This window comes from Phasianus colchicus, chromosome 20, assembly GCF_987193195.1.
Source record: "Phasianus colchicus chromosome 20, bPhaCol1.hap1.1, whole genome shotgun sequence".
Taxonomy (NCBI): domain Eukaryota; kingdom Metazoa; phylum Chordata; class Aves; order Galliformes; family Phasianidae; genus Phasianus; species Phasianus colchicus.
In genome coordinates, this window is record NC_143455.1 from 7,091,339 (window position 1) to 7,110,994 (window position 19,656).

A 19,656-nucleotide genomic window follows, 5' to 3' on the forward strand; every position below is an offset into this window, starting at 1 on the left:
AATATATCTGAGCCAGGAATTACAGTCCTGTTACTGTTTTCCACGGCATTCAGAATGTACATGCAGTATTTTGGAACTTTTTGGTGATTTGGGAGTTTTTATTTGTTCATTGGTAATGGTATGATTAGGAAAGTAAAGGACCTGTCTTGGCAAGTGGTCTGTGAGTAAAGACATGTGCCAACAGCTGAGGAAAAGTTCTCTGGGTGGGAGGGAAGTGATTGAAGATTGCACCCTGGAGTACAGTCTTCTCTGCTTTGTCTAGTCTGATTACAAATGATTCAAGTAATGAAGTTTCTACTATTACTCCTGGGAAAAATCTGTGGTTTTATGTTACCCGTGACTTGGGCTATTCTTTAAGCCAGGGAGGGAGGAATGTTCATCATTCATATTTTATTAGTGTTCTCTGAACTTTCAACATTTACATTTGAAAGCGTGAAAAGAAAAACACTGTGAAATTATTTTCAGGAATAGTGCCACTGAGACACACACACGTATTTATAACACACACACAGTAACCCCTCGTGGATGTTGATGGACTTGTCTGTTCACACCTCATACATACACTCATTACTTCTGCCTGGAGACTTTCTAATCAAAGCAAGGCAACCAAATAAAACCGGCTCAAACAGATGGATTCCCACCTGCCCCATCTGTAAGTGTGCTTCTGCAGCTTGCTGGGAAATTCAGCAGGTCGGAGAAAGATGTTCCTTCTTCCCTCAGCATTTGCATCCATTTTCATGCCTCAACTCAAATCACTGATGGCAAAAGCAGTAGCTCGAGCAACAAGCGCCCAACCTACCAAGAGCATCCCTCTTCTCTTTCATCTTGGGTGTTGCTTCCCATTGATATAGATTGGCCTAGCAATAGGGATCTTTCACCAGATGGGCGCTTTCATCAGCAAATATCCCAGTGTTACCAGGTTTGGGGCTCAGTTTAAAAACAGTGGTGTCTCCCTTGAAAGTCACGTATGTTAGAACCCATAGCCCTCTGAACTGGCCTCTGCTGGGTGAGGAAGCAGCAGGTATGGGGAGCTAAGAAGGTTAGAAGTAGGAGCACCACATTCCAGGAGGAGCAGAGCACTTGGAACACACTTCCATAGAGCTTTTCTCCCTTTTCTGTCCTGTTCCAGATGAGCTGTTGGGCCCATGGACAGGAACAGCAGGATGCTCTAGCTGGTGCAAGCTGGGAGGGAATCTTGTCTGAGAATGGCTACAGGAGTGTTATTCTCTTTTATTGTTTCTTTAAAAACAAGGTGATGCCCTAGATAGATGTCAGAGCCACCCTGTCTGTCCATCCAAAGGAGCAGAATTAAATACAGGCGGTACCAGTGCATGTGGCTCTCTCCCAGTGAGCTTAGAGAACTGCTTTGGCTGATTTCCTTGACTGTAGCTTCTCCCTTGTTAGGGTAGCTGAACTAAAGAAATACATCCCATACCACGCTGTTTACAGCATAACGAGCTGAGCAACAGGCACTCGTGCTTTTCTGGAGGGGAGTTGGGGGGGAAGCAAAGGATACGCAACTGAGTGAGAAATGCTCTGTTAGCAGGTTTGATTAGCTGCTATCTTCCTGTTTGGCATAAGAATAGTGGAGTCCTGGAGGCACTCAGCCTGCTGGAATGAACTGCTGTGTTAGCTTTTTGTTACGCTGATCAGCTTGTTTCCAGCTCGGACATTGAGAAACAACTTTGCTTGTTTTTAAAATAGGTGATCTTGCCAGAGCTTTTATTTCTTTTCTGTGGGATCTGTTTTGACCCCTTCAGTTCCTTTCTGTGCTCCTACAATTAGGAGCAGCATGCTGTTATCTTGCCTTGCCTTGAACTGAGATACCTGTAGGATGGGAGCTCAGCAAACTCGGAGGTGGCAGAGCTGACCTCCACACGATTAACGGAAGGTGTCCAAGCTCGTAAGGTGTCTGCTTTAGATGACCCAGGAAAGAGAAATACTGTGAGAGATAAAATCTGTCATAGGACTCAGAGGAGAAGCACTGAGCAGGAAAAGCCCTGCTGCTCAGCTCTGGTTTAGCAGAGCAGGGTTGCTGGTACATCAGCCTGAGCTGATAATCACAGTTCTCAGTTGGAGTGGAGCTACGTTTCAGTTTCTAAATAACAACACTGAAGTCAAGTTACGTGCCTAAGATTTCTCAGGAAATAAAGCAATCTGCTTTTGCTCAGACACCAATATGAATAGGTTACACACCTCTACACGACCCCCAGAAAGCAGCGTCAATGACCTTCATCTAGATAGCAGCCCGTGAAAAACGTGAGATACAATGAAGTGCAGGGACTCCAACAAGTGCACTGCAGAGATATCTGTATGGCCAGGTAAGGGCAGTGTCTTTGGCTTCATGGATTTAACGATGTTAAACATATATTTAATTATCCTGCTGGACCAGAGCTTGAGTGAGAAGATGTAGTTTGTTCTGCAGTCTGATAACACCATCAAAAACAGTACTGTCTCAGGCAATGGTTGGCTGATATGGAGCCAGCTGATGAGGTCAGGTTTACACATGTGAGCTATTGTGCAAAGTGAATGAGAGGGCTGATGAGTCAAATCAGGCCTGACAGCTGAAAGTGAGAAATGCTCCCTTGTGTTTTTGCAACTGTCGATCATGTACCTACAGAGAGCATAAACTCTTCAGAGCAGGAATTGTGCCTTTGGTTCTGTGTCTGTGCAGGGCTTAGCACAGCAGTGGCCATGGCTAGGACAGCCTGAGCTTGCAGAAGTGCAGGTAGGTGTTACTGGGGTCTTCTGGGTGTGGGACTCCTGTGTCTCCCTTAGATAAAGCAGAATTCTTGAAACTAACAAACAATACTTCCTGGGTGAATTGGAGGAAAAGCAAAGCCCTCTTTGGTGCTCTTCACAGGCATTTTCTGAGCTCACATACAAAATGACACAGGATTGGATATAGTCGAGGTGAAGGAAGTGTTCACTTTTATCATTGGTTAATTTTTCTACATTCCTTCTGCTGTTATAGGAAAAAACTGAAAGCAGGAATTCCTTCTTCACCTCAGATCCCCAATCAGTGGAGAGAATACCCAAGGTCACAGAAAGAAGGGTCAAGTCCAGCACTTTGCCACCAGGGAGCACTTCACAGCCGGTCCTGGCTGAGGCACAGGAGATGTTCTCACCTTGGTTTTGTCCATCCTCCTGCTTGGAGTTGGGTTTTTCTGTTGTTTAGCCCCACTGTAAACCCTTCTGGTTGGGGTATTTTGAATGGTAGCTGTTGCTGTGCTGCCTAACTTGAGCAGGACAAGAATAGCCTGCTCCCCCAAATATAAGTGGTCTTTCAGTTCCAAGTCTTATAAAAGCTCTTTTGCCAGTGAAGCACATGCCAGATGGAAAGTGCCCCTCTGATTTCCTCCAAACACGTATGCAGCTGTTACTGTTTCCCCTTTTTTTTCCCCCCTAATGAAATTTTTAGACCTCACCTGTTAACACAAGCATTATAGGGTTGGGGATGGCTGTGTGGGTTGTTGGTTATTTTTCCTCCCTTATTCCCTGAAAGGAAAATGACTTGAGATGTTTTGGAGAAATGACACGGGGCAGAAGCTGTGAAAATATCTTTGACATAGTTTTAACGGTGGGAAATTTCAGATACCGGCAAGCCTTTGTGCCCTCAGCACAGTGCCTGGCTGGAAACTCTTTGTTTATAGCGTGCTTTATTTTGTGAGACAGAAGCTGGAAACTGCCCAGGTCTTAGGGGGAATACCAAGCATTTAGCTTTGACAGAAATAGAGCCACAGCTTAGGACACACTGAAACAAATGGAAGACAAAGTGATGACCCAGATCCAAGTTATTAAGGGTAAATACATATTGACAAGATTGAGGATTAGGTAGAAGGTGCTTAGACACGGAAGGAACTGTTTATGCATTGTGTACAGAGTGAAGTTTACTCTGCAATCCTTGGCTTTCTCAAAATAGTTGATTTTTATTTTTAATTAGAGAAAAAGAAAGATAATCAGATCAAGGAGAAAAGGCTAATTCTATTTCCAGGCTCCAATGTATTGTGAATGCAACATGACCAGTGCACCAAGATGTTATGATAAATCTGGTAGGAAGATGTTAGTATCTCTTTGGTCTGACGTAAGGATCTGGCTCACGGAGATGTCATAGCTTACATGTGACCTTCTTTGTTGGAGCTGTCATTGCTCAGTTCACCTTGCAGCACCTCTTTCACTGGGGCTCTGTCTGTGCATGGGCTTAGTAGCTCCTTCTGTGTCTGGTGATGCTATTAAGGATGACGCGGGAAAGTGGAAAAATAGATATTCCTACGACAGGGGCTGGGGGAGGACAAACTATTTTCATTAACCATTTTAAGAACCTGAATCCTGTGCGAATATGGTAATAGAAAACAAAATTCCAGAGAGTCAGGAAGCAAGTGGAAAAGATAACAGTGACAGAGCTGATCTTTCACATGTCTCAGCTGACAGCGATCTCCAGCAGAACGCACAGACAGGGTGAATTGCAGATAACAGTGCTCAGTGCAGGTGCTGGTTGATGCTCACTGCTGTCTTCTAAAGGGCTGCACAGCCCCACTGGTTCAGTCAGTGTGATGCATGCTGAGCGTGTGTGCCTTGCTCCTTTGCACCTGGATGGTGCTTGTATCAGCACAGCAGTACTGCTTGCTATTGCAGCACATCGCAGCTGTGACTGGAAATGGATACCAGCAAAAACCTCAATCCTGCAACTGTCAGAGAAACTCTTGCTTTTCTGCATCAGGAAATATAGTGAAGGGAGATCCAAACACACTTTATTTGCTTATATAAGGCCAAGTCTTTTGAAAACGGGGTCAGATGAGAGCTAGGAAACCTCAATTCTTTCTCAGCTGGATTAGCTGACAATATCCCAGGTCAAGAAGCACACTGGTTTAGAGAAAGCCTCCAGCATTGCTAGGGCTATATATATGACTGTTTAAATGCTGATGCATGCAGCTAGAACCTTAGGTGTGTACTTGAACATCCTAGCAGGCACCAGAGAATGGATACCAGCACAAACTGAACATCTCAGCTGTGTTTGCTCCTTAGGGAAGAAGGAATGGCTGAGGGAAAACCCTTCACTTTATGTCACACAAATTGAATTTTGTTTCATCTCCCAGCAACACAAAAAGACCAAAGGTTGTTTGTTCTGCAGACCAATTGACCTGAAATTAAAAATCTTTCAGGCTGAAGGGGTTGCTGGCATTTGTGGTTAAGGCTATTGTTTGTTTTTGTGGCGAGATTTAATAATATTAAAACAAAACTTGAAATTGTTTTTGAAGTGAAAACTTTTCCTGGAGTAGCAGTGAAATGAAAATACATCTTGTTGTGGAACAGTGTTAATTTTTTTCCGATGTTTTGCACCAACTTTTAAACTTTCTCGATGAAATCTGTCTCATCCCAGCAGCTTCTCTCACACGCAGCAGAGCACATCAGATCTTAGCTGCAGGTTCTCATTGTTGGTTTCCACTGAAGTGATACAGCTTGTCCTGCAGACCCACTGTCCTCTTGAGAAAAGGGCCTGAGATGCAGAAGGTGAATTTCCAGCAGTTAATTAGCAGCCAGGTGGGTGGCACTGCACAAACTCTATGCAACTCTGGATACGTTCAGACACATCCACAAATAACACTGCTTCCCCCGACCATTTCTCCTTGCTTAATATTTTCACAAATTTCCTCTTCGTTTGTCAGCCTTCCCTATTTGCCCTGTGTCTTCTAAGCTTCGGGTTGCTGGATTGCACAGCCAGGTGTGTCAGAGGTGGTCCATATCTGTCCCCCCAAAACGTTTGCCTCATTTCTACAGCAGCTCCCATGCCCAGAGATGGAGTGTTCCTGAGGTCGCAGCACTGGGGGACACGGAGCTATTTTCATACCCACAAACAGAGGGTGTTTTCACAGGAGAGCAAGCAGGAAGTTATTGTTGCAGCTTACCTTGAATAGACAAAGGGAAGCCAGCAGCAATCCCAGCTCCTGCTCCTCCGACACAACCATTGCAGGAGCTTACACGTAGCTTTGCTCCATTGTTCCTTGATTTTCTATATCCCTTTCTTATTTAAAATTAATTTAGGGAGCCTGCTAATGCCAAGCCACGCTTTCTACTCTTCTTTACACGTATTATTTCAAACTCTGCTTTGTTCAACTGATGAGGATCAGAGGAAAGACAAAATCCATCATTATTTTCTCGCTTTGGGGGCAGGGGTGTTGTTGTTGTTTCAGATTTTAGCCAGCTTCCTGTATTTACTTTTGCAGCCCGCTCTGGTGATGTGCTGACTGCTCCTGTTTACTGGTGCACCAGCTGCGGCTGCCCGGCTCTTCCTGCAGCAGGGCTGGTGAGGGGGGAAATGAGAGAAGTGGGCCAAGAGCGTTGCTGGTCTCCGTTAAGTACACAAAAGCATATTGCAAACAGTGGGCTCAGCAGCTTCCTGGAAAGAGACTCAAAGTCCTTTCAGCCTGACAAAGATACCTGAAACTGGAGATATTCTTACTGAGTGACACGGTCCTGGTTTGTTGTATCTAACATCTGCTTGATGCTTTTCACCACTGAACTATATTTTGCTAAGCTGACTTATAAAGTGCTCTCCTAAGTGCTGACACATTCCGAGTATCCTTTTCTTAAAGCCTTGCAGATAGCAGAATCTGTAGCAATGCTTGCCTGCACCAATTCCTTGAAGGTCAGTGCTGTGCAGCAGGTGCTGATGCTCCTATATCTGCAAATACTGCACCCAAAATGCTGAATTTCCTCTCTTTTTCTGACTGGGCAGAAGTTTTGCCAGTCTGGCTTATGTAAGGTTGTAAAGCAACTCAGAGTTCTATTATAAAGTAGTAAAAAAAAGAGCGATTTGCATTGTCTCTGCCTGGATGCTGCTTTCCTGGAGCATCACCTCCAACCCCCTCCCACCCCCCAGCTGACAGTGGGAGGGTTATTACCTTGCTGTGCAAAGCTGGGGGCTGATATTCCCAAACTTGGCTCACATCCTTCCGGTAGCACTTTCATTGCATTTAAAATTACTCGTTCTGAAAAGGAAGCAAACTCTCCTTGAGTTGAACCTCTAAAACTTCATATAGATTTCTATTCCTATTGCCTTAAGTGATGTCAGTGTAGCCAGAGGGATAACCTCTTCTCTTTCACATGTGCTGGTACTGAAGTGCATTTATGAGCCTAGCTTATTCTGGTTGGCAAAATAAGAAATCTCTCTGGAACTTTTACCACTAAAGACTTCAATGTTCCTTTCTTTGGGTGGAAGCCATTCTCCTGCCTCATTTGGTCGTGCTCCCAAAGAGCTCCTTAGGGCTGAGGTGGTGGGATGCCACGTTACTGCAGTGAACTGAAGTGTCTGTGACAGCCCCATGCACAGCTTTATTTTCACAGTTTGCCTGTGCTTCCTGCAGGGTGTAAATAACCAGCAAGAGAAGTGCTCTGGAAGACATGAGAGATGGGTGTCATCAAACAAAACCAGGAAAGAGGGAGAGGAAGGGCAGTGCTACGAAGGACAGGAAGGTGGATGTTAAAAACAAGGAAAGCATGAGAAGGAGAGAGACATCAGACTGAAATAGCACACGTGAGAAAACTCTCCCAGCAGCTTCAGGCTGTCCTGAAGTGGGAGATGGGGGCAGGAGGAGGGGGGGGAGTGGGAAGCTGCCAAGAGACCCTGAGTGTAATCCCCATCAGAACACAGTGAAAAAGGATGGAAACGAGAACCTTGTGCCACAAAAATTGGAAAGCTCAAGTTCTGCATGGCAGAACTGGCATAGAAAAGTGTTAAAGAGAGAGTTGGTGAGAGGCATTGCTGCTCTTTATCTCCTATACCCACAGATGCTCTGGGCCTGAAGTTTCTGTGCCTCGGAGGCTTTTCCTTTATTGCTGACAGTGAGGAATTTAGAAAACACAAAAGATGCCCCTTCAGTGAAGCTTTGGTTTTTACCTTTTGACTGTATTTTTAACTGTTTAATTAAAAGGGGAATCAGGTGATGTAGAGAATAAGTCACATACTTGCCTTTGGTTTCTTATCAGAATCACCTAATGAAGCTATCACCTCATCACCCAAATTCTGCATAGCTGGGCTCTGTCATAGGGAGTTATACTTCACAAAGCAGTAAATAAATTGCTTATTCTGCAGGATGAAATTAAAATGCTAAGTGCATTCCAAGTACACGTATGTGAGTGATTTGGATTTTTCTTGGTAGAAGACAACATAAGTTTATACACTTCCATGGAACTATTTACCTCATGGAAGGTTTTCTCTTCCCCTGTGGAATTGAAGTTTGGGATATTTTAATGTTGATCAGAGCACTGACATTCAGATCCTTTCCCCTTTTTAATAGCTTTGATTACTATTACTTTAATGAATAGTAATCATAAATCCACCAACTTGGGACCATTATACATTGTGCTTTGGCTCAGGACCATAGAAAACAATGGCTTAAATCCCATACATGCTTTGGCATCCATTCAATATCTAGTACATTCATTTATGCTAAATTTACTTTTGTTTTCAATATTTCCAGTGTGCCCTAACCCTCCTGACCTACAATCTGCTGTAAATCCCTTTTACTACTCACTGACACGTGACTTTATAAATCACACATGGGCCACTGAGATGATGCTATAACCAAACCCAGTATTTAGACTACAATTGAAAGGTCATAATTCTGGGCACGTTTAAAGGCACAGCTAGTAACAGCAGTTAGCACATGATTCAATCTTTGACCTTAAAAGCAAAAGGAAACCGAGGTTCCTGCTCCCCCCCCCCCCACTCACTGTATTGTTTAAAACAGGGCGTTCAGCTGATAGATGAAGCAATGTGAATTATTCATTCCTCAGAACCCACATCTTGAAAATATCTGGCAGCAGAAACCACTGCAATGCTCTGCAATTGGGAGAAGTGTGCAGGTGTGGGGGTTTGGCTGTTTTCTGAGCCTGCTCCTAGAGAAAGGAGCATATATGTTACCATGTTTTATATATACTATACCATATTTTGATCACTGGAAACATCAGAAATTTTACTGCAAGGGTGAGAAAACTGCAGGTCTGATGCACTGGAGTCAGTGGTGGTGATCTTGTGATTGAGACTGTGTTGTGTGCCTGTCAGTGTGCTCTAAGGAGAACTCTACAGGAGGCATTTCCAACTAGCTGCCTGCCTGCTGCTGGGGAAGGTGAACCCATAATCAAGCACAAGCTGCTTGATTACATAGACCCTTAAAATGATTTGAATTGGGATGGACCCAAAAGGCCTTCTGGTCCTGCTCCCCTGCAATGAGCAGGAGCACCCACAGTTCAGTGGGATGCTTAGAGCCCCATCTAGCCTGACCTGAATGTCTCCAGGGATGGGGCACCACCACCAATTCATGTCATTGCCTCACCTCCCTTCTTGTAAAGATCTCCTTCCTTATATCCAATCTAAATTTCTGCAGGTCTGTCTGTCTTAGCAGGGTCTGAACTTGCAATTTTATTCATTATATGCAATTAATGACACGCTATATTATTATTATTGATTTATTATTATTATATAGTGTGTCTTTTTCCACCTCGTCTGCTGGCTCCCAACCACCTGAGAAGATATCATAGCAGAAACTGATTTCTAACCAGATATCCCAGCAGAAACTGATTTCTAACCAGCACAGGAATACGAATGGCTGGAAGCATGTGTGGAATGCTGCTGTTGACTAGGTTCATCTGGGAGCAGAAAGAGTGTGATCCCATGAGTAAAAATTATTGGCTTTGCTCTCTCCGTCCACCACTTAGCAAGGCTGTTATTTACCACTTGCCTTGCTCAGTGCCTAATAAAAGTTGAGTGCTTTTTGTGCCCATGGTTTTGGAAGCGCTTACGTCCTCACTTCAAGAAAAGTCAATGTCATAAGTAAATAAAAAGGGAACCTAATCTGACTGTAGGAAAAAGGAAAAAAAAAAGCTTTAAAAACAAAAGAAAATGACAAATCTCTGAATTCTTAGAGTTTTTCACTTGGCAGCTTTTGAAATAAGACTAATTCTTATGACATTGCATAACATGAGAGAACATTACTCACGAAGAAGTGATGTAATGTGACATGTGACATCTGGTAGTTGGAAACTTCAGCTATACACTAACTTTACATTGCCTTGACATGTCACAGTACTTGCAAGATGTGTGAAAAGCATGTGTGTCAACACAGCCACTGTATGGCTTTCATGAGGGCTGCACATCTCCTGTTGGCAGAGGCTCCTGTCTTCTTCTTTTGCCCAATTTCAACCAATTTCCAGTTTCTGTCATCTTGCAGTTTTATCTCTGACAGAAGTCACATCACTCTGAGTTAGGGTGAACGGTACTGCATCAGATCAGTACAGAGATATGATTTCCATCTAAGAAAATTGCAGCGTGTAGAAATAATTCATATATTCTTTTTCTCCATTCTCAGTTTTAAGGATAGGTATATTAATCTAATGTTAAAAATTTGACAAGTGTTTTATGTGATGTCTCCCTCTGGGCAGCACCTGGCCGTGTAACTTTCCCTGCTCATAGAGTCATGGAATCGTTAAGGTTGAAGAACAATAAGATTTCCAAGCCCAACCCATTCAACAATGCCAGTGACCACATCCCTCAGTGCCACATCTCCACGGTTCTGGAACACCTTTAGGGGTGGTGATTCCCCCACCTCCCTGGGCATCTGTGCCAGCACCTGACAGCTCTTTCTGACAAATTTTCTTTATATATCCAACCTGAACTGCTCACCTTTGAACAGCTGGAGACAGTTGTACAACTGTGTTTACATATCACACAAGTTAATTCTCTTTTGAATTTCATGTAAATTTAAGGGAGGCGTTCAAGTCCCAGTCCACTTGCTATCTGTTTAGCAAACCCACAAGTGAGCACCCGGTCTTTCAGCTGCTGTCTGTGGGACGTGCTCACACACCGAGACTGGTGGGACACTGAGGTCAGAGAAAGGATATAATGGAAATATAGCTGGGACTTTCCAAAGCGCTGGGCTGAGTCTTCCCACTGCCAGCATGAGGGCAGCCATGAAATGTGAGCCAAGCAGAGCAGAAATAGGAGACCTGCGTTCCTGCAGTGCTTGCTCCGTGCCTCGCTCTGCACCATTCTCTGCTCCTCTGTTGCTGTGATTGAGTTCCCCTCCGAAACGTGAGCTGAGGATCTCCCATCTTCTATTTTTATTTGGGGTTTGGATCTCTCTGAGCTTCCAGCAGGCTTTACCTCCCAGGCTGTGTTACAAATACCTTTCACGCTCTATTCTCACCTTCTCTCCTCCTGCCTAAATCATTTTTATCATCTCCCTCTTGCTTAGAGAGAGCGGGATTCCCTTTCTGCATTGACCCCAATGGTGCACTGGGGTCTTGCATCTCCAGGTCTTGCAATAGCTGTGTGAATCCCTGGGCTCCAACCACCCATTGCAGACCTTTTCTCTCTGCTTGTGTTTGTTGGTAAGAGAATACCTGACAAGCAACTGCACGGCACAAAACTCAGGGATGCTCTGCTATTAGCTTGTCCTGCTCTTCATCTATTTATCACCCAAGGCAGCTTGAAGACTGAGGGGAAGAGGAGAAGGAAAGGCAGGAGAAATATTCCCTGCTAAAATTCATGGGTAACGTTCTTGATGGACCTAGTGCAACCCGAAGGGTGTAAACCTTTCATTTCTATCCAGTGAAAAAGAGCTTCCATGGGACAGAGTTTTAGGGTAAACGAAGTTGGAATTGGAGGATGTTTAGAAAGTTTTCCCCAGCTTTTCTTTTTAAATATTTCCATATTTGTTTGCTTTGTTTGACTTTTCTATAACTTAGCCATTCTGGAGCTTGCTAGTTCTAGAAAGAGAAGTAGAACATCACAAAATGTCATGCACGTTCATGCACTCTTTAGTGTAAAAGCAATAATAAATAACTCCAGGCTATAAGATACTTTTTTTTTTCCTCTCAGGAATGAACCTGAAAATGCAAAAAGTCTAATTAGTACCTGTGTTAAGTGTCACATCAACAAACCAGCTGCTTTCTCTAACCAGCAGACTGAGGAGCTGTTTAACATGTTCTTCAATATATGTTAATTAATATCAATGCCTCGTGTTTTCATTAGTTATAAGTAGATCAGGTGGGCGGTAGGCAATCGGTTCTTCCTTGCCACATAACTTTTAGGTGTGAACTGCAGCCCAGTGAGCGTTCAGCCTGTGATTCATAGGAAGCACCATGGTGAAGCCTTGGAATGGGATGGATAAAAAACAGACTGCTCAGAGCTGTGAAGTGCCTGGCAGGTCACCTGCTTTATTTCCCCCTCTGGTAGTGCTGGATTATTCCCAATAATATTTTCTTCTAGAAATTGCTGCCTAATAAACGTCTTTTAGTTCGTTTTGATTACGAGCTCTCTCTGAATGTGTATCTCTGTATAACCCAACACCTTCAGGGCCAGTATATAACCAGTGATAGCAATGATGTTCCATTTAGGATAGCTTAGAAAAACTTTGCTCAGGTAAAAAACAGGATAATTTTGTATTAGGGAAACATCTGAAAATTGTATATGGAAGGAATTTCCTTTCATAATAACAGAAAAAGTTTCTTTCTTATGCAAACATGCAACAAAGCAGACTATTTCTGCATCCTGAATTAGTCTTTTTCTCCTTGGATCAAGTCTTTACCTTCAACTCTCCTTCCAACATAACCTACAGACTTTAGTCAAAGAGATAGATTTGTCATTCGTCTGTTAGAGAAAGTTTATGTTGTTCTGAAAGTGGCAGAATTAAATTATTGGAGTAAAAGGTCTGAAGGAAACAGAGGTCAGCTCCCAGGTCTCCCTGCCAATAAAAATTGGTCACTAAGATACAGAAAGTCCTTAATATACAGAGCTACATCATATGGATTTCAGCTGGAATTAATTTCATGCTTAGAAGTGGAGGAGTTTTCTGCCCTTTCCATCCAGTTCAATGTCTGTAAATATAATTCATTCTCAGTCTCAACTCACCTATAAAGGAACACACAATGAGGCCATCACTTTTCCAGGTACTGAGTTTTTTACTTAGCTTGTGTTAGTAACTGCAGATAAGAATCAGATTATTTATGATCCATCTTTTATTTCTAATGAAAGTATTGTAACAGGAGAAAATAAGGAGAATACTTGAAGGGCAGGAACTGATAGAAAAACTAGAGAATTATTTTAAATACCCAGTTGATAACTGTAGATGTGGTCACTGCAATTAATGGAAAGGAATCTGTTAATGAGGGCATTCTGAATTAAAAATTAATGGTTTGAACCTCCACTCTGCTTTCCCAGTTCCAGTGAATGGTTTGTCCAGTGCATTGCACTTTATGAGCGTCCTATTCAACAGGTGTACACACAACCCTCGCTGCTTTTGTGTACATGAGTGCAGACTGTTCTCGTTGCAATTGGTGCTACTTGCTCTGGAGAGGTCGAGCAGAGCTTACCTGCAGCTGAGGCAGGAGTGATGCGTCTGCTGCCTCCAGGCAACTCCCAAATAGCTGAAACTCTGCCAGCAGACGTGCTGGGATTGGAGCTGTGAGAAACATGACTTAATGCAGACAAAATGAGTCAGAGGGGGAAGGGGCAGCAGGTGAGAAAGAAGGAAAATATTCACTGGCAGCCTTTGAATGTAATATTAGTGCTAGAGGCAGCATCTGGGGGCAAAGGAGGATGAACTTCAGCACTTTGCCTGAAGAAATCCAAGAAAAAATGTTCTCTGGTCGCCCCTTTGAGTAGTTGGGTCATCTTGAAGGGATTTGTGTGCTTTGTGGGTTTCACAAGGGTTGGGCACCTCGTGGTGAGGAGTAGAGGTCAGCAGAGGAGAGGGGCTCAAGGACATGGAGCACCGGGGTGGGAGCTGCAAGAAAGGAGCTTGGAAACAAAGAGGGGAAGCAGAACTCCAGCACTCTGACAGTCCCTTGGACTGAGCCTGGGAAGTCGTACATAATCCTTTTGAAGAGTAGCCTTCCAAAGAAGCCATTGTTTGAGTCCTGGCATGATTTGTGTCTGTACTTAGTATGGAAGAGCTTCTCTAATCATTTGAGGTCATGAAGCTGTGATACAGTTATTGTGAATAGTTCAAACTACTATTTGAAGTGCCATGGAGGAGAAGGCAGCACAACTTGCAACACGGAGACTTTGATCTCTCCCTGGCTACAGATGTATGCATTCCTGCAGAGGGTTTGAGGTGATTTTTCTGTCTCAAAGCACCAAATGAAACCAGCTCTTTGGGAAAACACTTCTAAGGAATGCTGCCAACTAGTATCTACTGGCCCTCACTTAGGTGATGATGGCTTGACATGCACTGAAAGGGTGTTTTAATTAACATTTCAAAAAAAAAAAAAAAAAAAAAAGGGGTGGGGGTGGGGAAGAATGATTTCTCATTTCTTAGAAGGTCAAAAGGTGCTCAGGTATCATAGGAATGGATATAGCAGAAGAGCCTAAAGAGACAGAGAGACATGTCAAAACACTTAGATATCAAATCCCCTTAGAGTAGCTATTTTCTTTCTGTTATCATGTTAAGTGGAGGTATTATAGAAATTAATCTCCTGTTCAGACATGTTCAGCAGATAAGGCAGTGGCGGTGGCAGGTACTTCTCGTTCAGAGTGCCCTTGCTACATTTGGCCAAATAGAGTGCTTGAAATAGTTGTATGATTATTTTGTAATATTGTTCTCTCACTGCAATCAGCTCTGCAAATGGATGTCATTACTTTATATAAAGGCATGGCGCTCTTAAGTATGAAAGGTTAATGAGATTGTTCTTTAGCCAAGCACGTGGCAGAGCGTTTCACCTGTTCTGTCTTGGAAGTGATAAAAGAAGAAGGCTTGCAGTGGGAAAGCCTCTTAAACTCCAGTACTTCTCCTTAGCAGAGTCCATCAGTCATACTGAACTGTACTGAAAGATTCTTAATGCACTGCATTTGAACTTTTAAACTGCTCAACTCGGATTTTGTTCAAGCTGGGACCCCCAGATCAAACTGTTTTAATATAAAAGAGGTTGGTTTTCACCAGGGAATCCCATCTGTTTGACTCAAGCTGAATTTGCTCTGAGCCTACACATAAAGAAAAAGTCAGTTGTACTGTGCACGCTGTGTGTGTGTGCATGTGTTAGCCCCACAGTTGTTCTCTCATTTGGGTGGAGGATGGACATTGCCTGGCCAAGCAGATTTTCAGCACTAAGTTAGGTAAAAATACGTAAAAAGTAAAAATCCATCCGTTCCAATGATATAAAGAGCATAATATTGCTCTCTCAAATGTGAAAACTAAAAGTCATTTATTATTATTCTGGCTTGCTTTGGATGCAAGATGGTAATAGCAGTTACGTGATGATGTTTAGTATGCTTTTGTCTTTTGAGCAGTTTTGGGGAATGCTCCCAGCAGGAAGATGAGCCTACTGTAAGCAAAAATGGAACCCAGCTCCCTAACTCTTATAAAGAACCTACACACCTACAGGAAAGAATCTTTATTAGGCTGACTGCGTGAAAAGAGACTTTTGACAGCTCAAGTGGTCTTATAAGTGCTGAAAATGGGTAATTTTCCAAATGTATTTCCCCATCTAAGGCAATAGATCTGTTTAAACAGCTGAAGGTATAAAGAGCTTGCGAATAGAATGTGAAGTTTGCAGGTATCTACGACTGAAGGTTAGAAGGCAATAACAGAAACAAGAGCTGGACTCTACCCCTACAGGTCCAAGTGGCTTAAACTACAGAGCTACCATCAGAACAGTGACTTGGGGTTTGGTCCTGATTGACCATCAGAATATCAATTGCTCTGCCCTCTGAAGCGTGCTGTTGGCATAATACTTAATATACTCTTGTTTCCTAAACAGTCAGAGCTCAGGGAAGGAAAGGAGCCGTGGAAGTGCAAAATATCAGTATTACAGTAAATTGCAGAGGGGAAGCACACTGTCATTTACACGTAAAACAAATTGGAGCTGTGCGCTGACTGCCTGGTGGGTGGCGAGAGCGGTGCTGAGATCTACAGCCTCCTGGAAAATAAAACTCCACGCGCTCAGACTTCACGTTTCTCTGCAGCGCCGAACAATCAGGCAGGGTGGAGGCTGCTTTCAAACAGGCATAAATCTTTCTTCCCTCTGCTTGAATCTCACGCTGATAGGAGTAAGTTTTCTTATCGGCCGCTGATGGTAAGAAACAAGGATCTTGATAAAGTTGTTTATTCCAGTTAGGTACTGGCACGATGTGAGAAAACACACTGGGAGACCAGATGTTCAGCAGTTGGCCAACGCAGGCTCAGGAGCAGGAAAAACGATTTTCCCTCCTTTCCCCTGGCCTGGATTTGCGTGTTATTGTTTCGTACAGCACCTCTGCTTTTCCTTTTGACAGAGCATGGCAGTTTCTTCTTGTGTGTGTTCCTCTCAGACTTCTGTGGGTGCTGCATTTTCACAGCAGGTTTTGAACACCGTTGACACACAAATGATAAATACTCCTCGGGATTCAGGAAAGCTTTCAGCTGAATGTAATGAATAGGATTTAAGCACATGTTTTGTAATCCGTTTGGCCACATCAGTAACCACCAATCTCATATAGGACAGCGCTGACAGCTTGGCTATTAGGTAACTTGTATCTCCTATATATCAGATAAATCTCCTGGCGGTTGCAATTCCCTGGACAATAGTTGAGCTGGGATGTGTGATTAAGTTTCTTTAAGTCCCTGTGAGTGGTTTGAGCATGGTTGGCAGTGTGGGTCAATGGAAACTTGCTTGCAGGGAGCTAGACTCTCCTCAGATGCACTAAATTCATCTTTCATCCATGGAGAATTTCAGTCCCAGAATAGAAGAACAGCATTTGTGGATGACTTTGTTCTTTTTGGACTTAGGTTATTATTATTATTTTTTTCAATTAATGATATTTCATTAGGGGCTAGACAGAGGAGAAGAACACAGTATGAAAACGTTCTTTGATCTTGATAAAATGTTTGCTCTATTAAATAGCTAATTAAAAAAAAATTGAGCAGAGCAGCATAGCCTCATCCATCTGCAAATTGTTTGTAGTCTACAAACGCAATAGGAGAAAATCAAATGTCTACATAATCTTCTCTTTTAACCTTTCAATAAGGTAGTTTTTCCACTCCAGCCATGCCTGCAGCAATTAATGCCACGCCGTGGTTACATCTCTGCAGATAGGATAGATACCTTTAGAGGGCAGCCCATTGTGCGCAACATCCAAATATTAGAAAGCACTTCATTAACCAATCTGAAATGAAAGCATTCAATCTTAATCCTGTCATCAAGGCTGCCTAATTAAAGGAATGGGCAGATTTATGAAGCTACTATTTTTAACAAAGCCCCGGCACATTCAGTGCCTTGGACTGTGTGCGGCGGAAGTGATGTCAGTGGTTGCCTGAGTGAACATGAATTATGTTTACAATATCCCAGGAGAACTTTTGTATTTTTCAACTCCCACAGAAAACTATCATACTTAGCTTCAAATAGAAAACCTCAGGCACGGCTCCAAGTGATTTACACAAGCTGAAGCTGCAGCTTTATTTTTCTTTCATATTTCATCGTGCTATATCTCTTCCTCATTCCTTTTATTGTCATAAAAGCCGGATCTTTTGCAAGACCCTTTTAAACCAGTGGAATTAATCCCCTACCCAATCAGATAGGGACAAATTTGAGAGGTCTGTAGTGAGTCATTAATTGTACACCATATTTGTGGTGGGTAATGGTGACAGCATTCGCCTAAATGAGGTTGGGGACTTGAGTATGGATGTTGTAGGAAGTCTTAAGACAGAGAACGAGTCAATTCAGAATGTAACAGGGTGCTTGTTGAGTTCATCCAGGAGGCAGAAGTCCCTCCTTGGCCCACTGGCACTGCTGGAAGAGTTGCTGCCTCACTCACCTTATAGAGCCATGGCTCTATGGTTTTTGAGAAATTTCCTCATAGGCAATTCATTTGTACAAGGAGGGATCTCCGGGAGCACCTGTGAAGATCCTCAGCCTCTTCTTTCTACCTTCTATTTAAAATTGTTGTCTTGTGGATGCTGCTGAGGGAAAACTTTGAATATGCAGCCATCCTCCAATGGTGGGAGAAACATTCTTGAATACAGAGGGTGAAGACAGCCCCTAAAAATATTAGACAAAAAAAAAAAAAAAATCTAACGCAAAATCAAGGGAAATAAACTGTTACTGCAATTTGCAGAGAACAAAAACTGAAGCTCAAAGTGCCTTCAGTATTTTGTTCTTACCATGTATTGATGAAAACCTTTTAGCACTGTCCCTATATTTAGCGTTGTAATAAATGTTCTGCATCCCCACGCTGCCACCACTGCTCATTTAAAAGCTTAATAGCTTAATTTATGACGAGTTTTCTTTCTGATGCTACTGTTTTCGTTCTCATGAATTATAGATCCAGCTCTATACACAATGTTGGTATCAGAGAGAAATCAGTAAGTTCTCTTTGTGAAGAGAGAAAATAAGACAGAAAATTGCTACAAAGAACAAATTATTGATTTGGGGAAAAAAAAAAAAAAGCCTTTTCTTGGTCTTGGCTTGGAAGGAGCCTCCTCAAAGACCCTCTCTCAGAATCTACTTCACTCAGACTGATTTCAGGAGGAACTTGAATTCTTCCAGCAGACCAAAGAGCAGGATAAATGATGATCGCAGCACTAAGTGGGCCAAATCCCTATTCTCTTGTCTAACAGGGTGACCCCTCGCTTTCCTGTAATCTATCACAACCTCTCCCAAGTTAAATATTCCTTTGCAAATCCTGGCTTGGACACCATCCCAACCTCTAATTTAACATGTTTTACTACTATTGACCAGCATTTCACTCCTCTATCTGGATTGCTCCTTCCAGAGGTCCCAAATTAGTAAGAAATAGCATTCCTTCTCCTGAATTCCTTCCCTCCTACGATAGCTTATGTTGGTACAAGTCTGCAGATTTTTATTTGTTGTAAACCAATGCAACATGAGGTGCACACTCAAAATATAGAGAAAGAATAAAGCGTTTAATTCATTTTTGCTCCTAAGTTTGGAGAGCAAAAATTCTGTCAATTATCTAACAATCTTCACTTGTCATAATCTGCATTTTCATAGGATATTTCACTCGCTTCAAAATTAAGTTTGTGAATGGCAATTTTTTGTTTAGCTATATATGTCTGTACCTTCTAATTTTCTCCTCTTCCACGTGGGATCTTGCCAAATGGTGCTTTTTCTGTTCCATATCTCCAAATCTACATCCTCCTTTTCTCATTAGTTGACAGGCTGTTAAGTCGTTATTCTGGCAATTTCTTTTGCAAACTCTTTATTCCAGAAGGAAGGAATGTAAAGGCCAGCTAGTCGAACATGTCTTTGCAAATACTTTAGGTTTCTTTTCCTCTTGTTAAAGCATCCTAAAATAAATATATTCTACACCTACAGTCTAAAAAACTTTTACAAGGCAATACTTTCATGGAAAGAAATAAATCACAGTGGAGATAATGCAAACCAAGAACATAGTGTATACAGTTTGAACTTCAGAGGTATGAAGGTCTGGCAGATGTGATCAAGATATTATTTTCTAATTGTTTCTTCACACTGAAACCATCTTCTTCATCAAATCCTGAGGTACTTGTGGGAATATAGTCTATCCCAGTCCCTTTTCCTGGCAAGAGTAACTTTGTCATGCTGACTTTCTGTGTAAATCCCCTCAAAAAGGGTTGGAAAGTTTTACATCTTTTCTTGCTATTTAGCTATATATGTTCTACCACTGCTAAGGCAGCAGAATTA

At 42.6% G+C, this 19,656-nt stretch overlaps 1 long non-coding RNA gene across 2 annotated transcripts in view; it reads left to right on the forward strand.

Annotated features, from left to right (window-relative positions):
- Positions 1-6,709, forward strand: part of LOC149915369 (uncharacterized) — a 66,404-nt gene extending 59,695 nt beyond the window's left edge. Inside the window, exons 2-3 of one of the 2 annotated variants that reach the window (XR_016459152.1) lie at positions 5,384-5,541; positions 6,225-6,709. This is a non-coding gene — a long non-coding RNA (uncharacterized LOC149915369). Of the gene's footprint in view, positions 1-5,380; positions 5,542-6,224 lie in introns of both variants that reach the window. The other variant, XR_016459151.1, reaches the window with a different exon arrangement.
- Positions 6,710-19,656: the final 12,947 nt, after the last annotated feature.